The sequence below is a fragment of the Pygocentrus nattereri genome, chromosome 8 (assembly GCF_015220715.1).
Source record: "Pygocentrus nattereri isolate fPygNat1 chromosome 8, fPygNat1.pri, whole genome shotgun sequence".
NCBI classification, from domain to species: Eukaryota; Metazoa; Chordata; class Actinopteri; order Characiformes; family Serrasalmidae; genus Pygocentrus; species Pygocentrus nattereri.
The window spans coordinates 5,220,810-5,230,335 of NC_051218.1; the positions used below are offsets into that span (position 1 = coordinate 5,220,810).

The 9,526-nt window shown below is 42.0% G+C and overlaps 1 long non-coding RNA gene across 1 annotated transcript; it reads right to left on the bottom strand.

Annotated features, from left to right (window-relative positions):
* Nucleotides 1-3,720: 3,720 nt before the first annotated feature.
* LOC119263796 lies at nt 3,721-8,626 on the bottom strand. Its single transcript, XR_005130526.1, has 2 exons — nt 8,517-8,626; nt 3,721-3,974 (listed from the first exon to the last, which is right to left on the bottom strand). It is a non-coding gene; the product is annotated as an uncharacterized LOC119263796 (long non-coding RNA).
* Nucleotides 8,627-9,526: the final 900 nt, after the last annotated feature.

The following is a 9,526-nucleotide window of genomic DNA, read 5'->3' on the forward strand; positions in this document are numbered from 1 at the left end:
TCCCGTAAAGAGCCATCATTTTAAGGAGTGTGGGTAAAATGCTGCTAGGTAAAATCTACTTTGATGTATTTAAATGAAAACAGAAAAGCTGTTTAATGTTTTTTCCTTACTAATTTAATTGCTTTTTTGTAAATATATGCTTGTTTTTAAAATTACTGTCTGCAACACATGGCACAAATGTTGGGACAGGAGAAATTTAAGACAGTTTAAGTTAAGACAGTCCTCAATGAGGAAGGATGGGTTGAGGATCACTTTGCCAAAAAATGCACCAACAAAAAAATCCAACAGTTTAAAAATACAGAAAAATCGCTGTGGACTACTTAAGGTGGAGTGGGAAAGTTAGCGAGCTAGCTACCGAGACATTAACAAGCTATTAGAGATTTTTTATGCTTGTTATGAAGAAAACGACCGTAATACACTGACATGACATTAAACTAAGATAAAACAGTGGTTAATTCTCACATTTCTGGGTTTCTATGGTTTCTTGTGCTCTGTCCTGCCAATTTTTCTATTTTTCTCATATCTCTCTGTTTGGAGTCTCTGAAAAACCTTTGTTTGGAGGGTCATGTAGCCCTAACACTTCACCCTACCCCAGACGTGAGTGCGCAAAACAGAGGGCTAAGGGCTAAGAGGTAGGGGCAAGGGGTAAAATGGGACCGGGCCTTAGACTATTTAGTGAGTTAGGAAGTCTTATACTTTGTTCTGTTGCACAGGCTTTTATTCTATGGGCAGGGAAAGGTACAGCCAGTGTTGGCTATTATTGCAGCAAGCTTCAGGGAGCCTACTAGCTAATAGTGAGTAGCCATGAGCTAACCTGAGGGCTACTTTCCCTCTTGTGTTCTGTTTGCTGGGCCAAGTTGCCTGTAAAGCAGAACTTGTTTTTACCCCTACCCCTTGTTTTTGAGTGTCACTCTAACCCCTTGGAACTGAGTTACAGAGTAGTTGTTGAACTCTTCCCTCTGAGGTGGGACCCTCAAATAAAAAGAGCATCACTTCATTAACAGCTACTAGCGCCGCTCTGTAGGCGAACCTGCCCGTCTGCAGTGACAGCAGAGGAGGGGAAAGTTCAGCTCCTCACTGCTGGGCTTTAGATATATTTAGGGCATCATATGCCTTCAAAGAGGGGGGCAATTATTTATTATTGCCCACCCATAATTCTTCAGGGATATGACGCTGATATGAAGTCAGATATTCTCCAGCTGCTTGTTTGAATTTTCTCAATCCACCTTAATTGGTGCAGCAGTTCTGATGCCTGAGGTGCCGCAATGCAGCTGCTACACCATTTAAGGTGGAATGAGAAAGTTAGTTAGCTAGCTACCAAGACATCAGCATCCTACTAATGATTTTTTATGCGTGCTATGAAAAAAAGAGCCATAATGCACTGAATCAACATTCAGCTAAGTTATTGTATTTCTTTAATAGAGAAAATTCTCACATCCATAGGTTTCTGTGGTCTCTTGTTTAGCCGTGTTGCTGGTTTTTCTTTTTTTTCTGATGACACTTTGCCCTACCTGTCTATCTCAATGAGAAACAGGACACCCTACCCCTAGAACATGCCATACAGGGGGTAGGGGTAGGGCTAAGTGGTAGGGGCGAGGGGTGAAATGAGATTGGGCCTTTGACTCCTCTGAGTTTCTTCTGAGAACTTTACACTCCTCTGCTGTCTCTGAGACAGCCCCCCACCCCCACCCCCCACCCCCAATGTCGCAATATCAACAAGTTTTTGGAAGATGTTGCTGCCATCATATTTGAAATGAGCAAGTTTTAGAGAAAGACATGAGATAAAACATCAAATATTGTTTTTTCTTTTTTTCAATTTAATACAAGTCAGTCTCGGCTTTCTATTTTTATTTCATATACTCTCTGAACTTTTGCTGAAGTTTGGTTTGTTAATATGGGGGCGTTTTTGCCCTTTGCCTCCAGTTATTTCTAATGTGGTGTGCATGTACATAATCAATGTCCAGAAGCATCCAGACAGCCTTTAAACGTAGTGACTTTAGCTACTTTAAATTCCCATCGCTAGTAACCTACTTTAAAATGCATAGAGACCTTAGGCTCTTCACGGTGGCCTTTTGTTCCCAGCACCAAGCGTGGGCTAGAGGTGTATAAAGCCCCCCAGCACTGGGCTGTGGAGCAGTGGAACTGTATTCCCAGTACCTTTGGCATGAGCTGGAGTGATTCAGAACCGACCATCGAACATCAGTACCTGACCTCAGTAATGCTTCTGTGGCTGAAACTCACTATTAATACCCTTGATTTCAGAACAAATGTTGGTGTCTATGAACTTTCGGACACATACTGCATGCCTGTGAATCACTCCTCCATTGCTGTCATCCACCCAGTCATCAGATGGCTGGCGGTCATGTTGGTGGCGAGCTGTCAGCGCCGGCAGATGTCCTGTAGGAAGCGCAGTTGGATCTGGCCATGATATCTCCCTCTTTCTCTCTCTCTCTCACTCTCTCTCTCTCTCTCTCGGCCTTTGCATTGGAAACGTGACAGACCTCACTGTGCTCAATAAGGCTGGGGTGAATCAGTAATTAGGATCTAATCTGTGCTCCTGTGCATTATTAAGATCGTGGTGTTGAACGATTAGTGACTTGCATGAGTAAATTCTTGCCTTTAACTCTCTTTTTGATCTCTATTTGAGGCGCACTCCAAAAATACTTCATTAAATTCCGCTTCTCCGTTTTTGTGCAGCCAAACTGAGGAGGCCTTTTTTTTTTTAAACTTCAACACTCACTCAGCTGCAGTGAGTGCTTTGTAAGTTAAAAATCTTCGTTTGTTGCTTTGAGTTGGATGGAACTGCATTCTGTTATGGGGGGACATGGCCAGCCCACTTAGTAAAATCTAATTTTGACAGTTGAGTTGCTAAAGAGCTGTGAGATATCTGTTACTACCTAGGCTAGCCGTCAATTACTTTTCATAACATTGATTAAAACAAAATAGATGTTTTTATCTGTCTAGGAGTAATTTCCGATGCTTTACTGTGTCATTATAATCGTTTACTGATTTCTGATATAACTGTGATTAACAGCCCTTTTTTTCTTATCACCTTATCACAATTTGTCAGTTTTGTTTGTTTGTTTATTTATTTTAAATATTCATAACAGCATGCAAATCAGACTAAGAATTTTAGTGATATAACAGGAAAAATGCCATTATAGCTGGCAACCAAACTATATATCTCTACACTGACTATGGATGATTGGGTAGCACTCAAAGTAAGAGGGTTCTGGGTTTGATTCCCCGGCTGGGCGACCAGAGTCCTTCATCTGGACTTTTCACGTTCTCCTCATGTCTGCATGGGTTTCCTCTGGGTGCTCCAGTTTCCTCCCACAGTCCAAAGACATGCAGTCAGGCCAATTGGATATGCTAAATTGCCCCTTGGTGTGAGAGTGTGTGGATGTATATGTCTCTCTGTCTGTCTGCCCTGAGATGGACTGGCGACCCGTCCAGGGTGTATCCTGCCTTCTGTCCCAGTGACCGCTGGGATAAGCTTCATCACCCCCCCCCACCACCCAGAAGGATAAGCGGCTTAGAAAGTGAATGTGTATAATATTCCTTTTAAAAATATTTGTTTTTGTGGTCATTGTAGCCACACTTTGTTTACCCCAAGTTAAATTTGAATATTATGATGTGTGTATTTCCTATTGGTCCCCATGTGAAGCCAAATGTGCACCCCTGATTAAACGTATCAACATTTACAGACACTACAACAAATTCATTTAAACATTTTTATTAATATTATTAATACAGAGCAGATGCAAGAAAAATACACCAACAACAATGAAGACAGGGCGACAGATGTAGAGAACATGCAGAAAAGAAACAAGGAGCCTTTGCACCACACAAGGCCGTTAAAGCTGACGTCACCTCCAATCCTGCACATTCCGTGTGCATCCTGCAGGAGGCGCTGTTAAGCAATGCTGTGAGAACATCATGAGGCTTGTTGTCGTGTCTTGAGGGAGGGGGGCCTGCAAGGTAGAGCGGTGTTGATGTCTTTATCAAAAACATGAGCTCTGCTCTCTGAGTGGATCCTGATATCGTAATTGTGTCTTAAGTGATGCAGACAGCTTTGTGCAGGTTACCCTACATGACACTGTAATCAGTTTACACGATCACTTAGCGCCTATACATTGTGGATAATGTGGTTTGCAGTGGATGTGACAAGATTATTCTCTCATAATTGGGCATTTAAGAATGTGCGCTGGGTTAAACTATGTACAGACCGGCCACGCTGAAAAGAACGCTTTGAATTCATATCGAATCAACACAGTGGCTTTCAGTTTAACCCGAACCTGCTTGGATTTAATGCATTTTGTATGTGTGCAGCCCAGTGGGATCAACTGCACAGGGGCCTACAGCCACCTAAGGCCTTTATGAGGTCCCTCACATACACTCTGATACGACTGTGACTCACAGAGAGATGCAAACTGAACCAGTGAGCTTCCATAGACGCTACACAGACAGTGCCGACGTCTATTCATGTCCCTCTTGTTCATATGCAGCTTGTCCATGGCAACCAGGCTCTTTCACAGCTGTCAATCTCAGACATCCATTACTTACATCTCACAAATCCTAAATGGGTAAGGTAAACGTTTAGGTTAGCATTAGATGCTTGTGAGAAAAATAGAAATTACATTGTTCGTTTAAAGTCAATTTTCTAAGGATGGGCATCATTTATTCATTTATGCATTAATTAATTAATTTATTTATTTATTTGGCCCACTCGACTCTAGTTACAGCACTGGTCAGTGCTGAGAAAAGATCATTAGAACCAATCGGATTAAAGCCTGACAGTGTTGGATTTCTGATGAGAACTGGCTAATGGTTACCTGCAGTGACCACTAGTCTCCTAAAGGACACCTTTAGATCCCATTAGGAAACCATCATATGCATCTGGAATCAGCCCCAGAACAGCGGTGGGATCACTAGAAACCTTTACGTTGTGACATCAACCCATCGATGCCATTAGAAAATACTGGAAGCCACCAGAAACCAATAGAAACTGTAATGGCAACCATGATTTCCACTAATAAACATGTTTCAATCACGGAAATTCACAACAGTATTCAGTGCGCGTCATGTTAGTTAAGGGGGAGCATTTTAGTTAGGAGGTTGCATTGGGTTACAGTGTGCCCAGTTGCTAAGCAACAACTAGTGATAGCTAACTGGCTAGCTAAAATTAGCCAGACTTGCTTGTTAATTATAAACAATCTGAAACATTGCACTGATAAGAACCCAGATGTACCAGCACACGTTTCAATACGTACAGGCAGAAAGTGCTCATATTAACTCGCTTATGTGCTGCTGTTGGCAAGAATAAGCTCAATTAAAAACATGCTTTTTGTAACGAGGGGGAGCGAGGAGGCAGACGCATATGCAGAGATAAGCGACTTTTATTAAGGGCAAATCCAGGGTCATGGTCAAAACGGTCCAGGTTCAAACAGCCGATATGGAGAGCAGGAGGAACAGATGACAAAACGAACACAGAACCTCAAACAAGAACCAAATGCCACAAGAATACAATACAATACATCCAACACATCAGACACGATCAAACACCCAAACAGTACAATCAAACAAAGACCAGCGCCAAACACAGGGCTTAAATACAACAGGGATGATGAGGGACAGGTGGAAACAATCAGGGGCGGAGTCACGAAACAAGGGGGCGGACTAGACGGAAAAACAAATGCACGTGGACAATCAAAAAGTAAACAGAAAAAGCACATGGAGTAGTGGGAGGAGCCAACGGTGACATTTCTTGTTTATGTAGTGATTTAGATCCCGACTGCAGTCATTACAACTGTAAAGGCCCACCGTCCATTTGATTTGACCGGTCAGCACAGAAAAAACACTCATTATTTAGTCTCGGAGAACATTGAGGGTGCCCCTCATTTACAATGTTGCTGAGTTAGTACAGAGTAAATGTATTGATAATGATAAACAGATAAAAGTAAATTTAATAAATGAAGATTCCGATCAGGTAAGTATAAAAAGTGAAACATTAATAATAATGAAAAATACATAAAAATATAATATAATCTAAAAAAATCAAAATAAAACAGAAAATAAAACATACATAAGATGTAAAGGTTAATAAAATCAAGGTAAAATAAAATGAGGAAGATAAGATAAAAAAAAACTAACAAGCTAATTTATTAAAATGGCAAATATTAATAAAACAATAATGATTAAAATAAGAATATGAATAATAATTAATTTAAAACCAGTAGCAGAGGTGGTGCTGTGTCTTTCTCTAAAGCCAGACTGATTTAAACAGGACAGAATATTCGTGTAGAAGTGAATTAAGTTGACTGTTTATTAGGAGTTTTAATTTTAGCTAAACAGGACAATTTTGAGATTGGCCTGTAGTTATTTACATCTGCTGCCCCACCTCTTTTATGCAGGGGAGTTACATGAGATATTTTCCAGATCCTGGGAATTCTGTATTATAAAAGAGAGAAGAAATAAATAAAAAATATATGTATTCTAAAATAACTGGGGCTGCTAGACGCAGGGAGTAAGTAATAAAGTAAGTAAGTCATAAAAATGTTTTATGTAAGACAGGAGACGATATTAGTCGAAGACAACAGTTAAACCTCTGTAAATGTCCCCAGTGTACAGTAACTTTCTGCCCATTCGCTTGAACTAGAGGATGGAATCTTTTTCTATGTGGTGCTGTCCCATAGATTGTTGTTGGGGAGGGCGTGGGAGCATACATTATGTTGCAGTGCATGCTGGGAACTGTAGTGCAGCTCCTGGTGAACTGGGCTAATATTAATTGAAGATTAGACTAACTTTGCAGGCTGAATAGGATTGTGCCTGACTTGACCTGCAGGCCGTGGGTTCGACACATGGGGTATAGATGCTGGCTGATTTTGCTTAGCATCCGTTTTGGTCTGCTTTTCAAACATCCATGCACGAAATCGGTCTAATGTGAGGTGGCTGCTTTGGTCATTCACACTGGGCGCACAGATGACTTGAAACCAATGTGCCAAACTGCATCTCTGCTCTTAAAAACACCTGCATGAGACGCCTTGGACGCAAAAGATGCAAGCGTTTTAATACTTTCATGAAAATGATTCCTAACCTCAGCGTAGGCTGCTAATGCTTGTGCTACATGCATGAATGTGCACTCATTAACTCTTATTCCCTCCATGCATTAGCACCTGTTTTCAACCTGTTGATTCCCTCTCTGTCTTCTCAGACCTTTGGACGGTCAGGCCCTTTACTGGCCCTTTTATAATTGCCGAGATAATTATTTAAGCCAGGAACAAAAGATTTGCGCCGGAACAATAGGCGTGTGTGGGACTGGAATGGAAATGGCATCCACTCCATTTGCCCCTGAATCACAGTGAAGAGCACGCCGACCAATCCGCACGCTCCCGGACATGAATAACCCTTCTTTCTTCTTTTTCTTTTTTCAATATCTTATCACACTGAACTGCTCTTAAAGTAGTGCGGCGTGAACAGCCCACCACTCTCCAGTTCCAGCATGTAAAAAGCCCCCGTATTGTCAGCCACGACCCTCAAGGCCGCAGGAGGGAAAAAAAAGAAAAAAAGAAAAAGAATCATCGAGCCGTTCCGGATCCGGTTGGCGCGAGGCCGAGGCGGCCGTAGTCATGGAGGTTTCCATGGCAACGGCGTACACTGTTCTGCGAGAGTCGAAGGAAGACACCCACTCGCATTGTTCCTTCTCACCGATGCATATTCATAGGCGCAGAAAAAGCCATTAATGAAAGGCTTTTTATTGGGCGCGCGAAGCCGCGCATCCATCAGCCCGAGCTTTCAGCGCACAATGCCATTACAAACGCCGCAGTTCATCTGACCATGGCCTCTCAATTTACAGACACTGGATTAATAACCTTGCCGGAAGATTAGGCCTAATGGGGCAAAATATGATTAGGCCTATTTGTGCGCATACGATTTAAAGCACTTAAGAGTTCAGGTACGTCCGTAGGCCGAGAGGCAAAACGTGCCACTGCTGCCGGAGCTCGTGACTGATGGCCACGAGCGAGGCACAAAAAAGATCATGAAGACAAAAATACGCCAGGCACTTTTCTTTGATGGCGTAAGAAGAAAGCGCATTTTATTTAAACATACAAACACAAAAAACCTACCACACACGCACAACGATTACCATTCATTCAGAATATTAATTAACTCATCAAATGAACACGAAGAGGTTGAGCATGAATAAAAGATCATCTCAGGGGCCTGAAGAGCCTCCCACACACGCCTCTGCCCATGTTTGGTCGCAGGCCTACAAGCGGTTATGACTTTTTTCTGTTTTCCGCGGGCAGAAATCAGCCGCTTAACCCACAACGAACAGCACCTTGATAACATTCGAAATGCGGCTGGAGAGAGTTTCACCTCTCCGCAGCCTTCGCCACAAGGCCAAACAGGCTATTGTTGGAGACAAACAAACAGGGAACACAGCGTCTCTAGGAGAGGGGAAAAGCGCACTTTACTACGAGACGGAGGCTGACGCTTTATCAGACACTACTTACCTCTGCGCTCTAATGAAGAGCAAAACAAGCGGCCGGTCGGGGGCCTGGACCCTCGCTCGGATCTGGGGATGTGTGGGCATTTCACAGCCAAGGGCAAAGGGATCTGAGCGCTGAGGTAGACTGTGACTTGTTGTCAGAGCAGAATGTAGAACAACAAAATCACTAGTCTTCCACAACGCCCAGACCAAATCACAGCGGCCTTCTTAAGCACTTCGGGAACCGTGGACAGGTAACTAAACCTGCCGTAAATCAGAAGAGAAGTCCAGTTGCTGGTGGTCTAGAATTTTAAACTCATTTCAGACACATTCAGGCAACTCATTCTACATACTCTGGAATTTAAAGCTATGTTCTACACAAGCTCCAGAAATTTCAGTCATGTTGTAGAAGTTACCAGTTACATTCTAGATTTTAAAGCTCAGGTCAGATTCTAAAATGTGAAGGCCCAAAGACATTGTACAGTGTAAAGCTCCAGTCATGCACGCTTCAAGCTGTAGTCACATTCTACACGTTCTAGAATTCAAATTTGAACACATTCTAGAATTTCAAACCTTTATCTTCACACATTTGTGAATTTGAAGCTACGATCACATTCTAGAATTTAAAGCTCCAGTCGTATTCTGAAATTTCACGTTCACATTCTACACACTGTAGAGTTTACACAGTCTAGAATTTGAAACTCCACACATGCTAGAGTTTGAAGTTTCAGTCATGTTCTAGAGTTCTGACCAATTACATTCTTGAATTTAAAGCTCAGGTCCAGGGACGTTCTGCACATTGTACAATTTAAAGCTCCAATCATGTAGTAGAGTTCTACATTCTACACATTTTAAAATTGGAATTTTCAAATTTCAAACGATAATCTTCACACATTCTAGAATTTGAAGCTGCAGTCACACTCTAGAAGGCCCAATTAAATTCCACTAACATTGTAGAAGTTAAAGCTTCATTCTTATTTTTAAATGAGAATTTTTTTCTAGAAATTTAGGGACCGATAACATTGGAGAATTTAA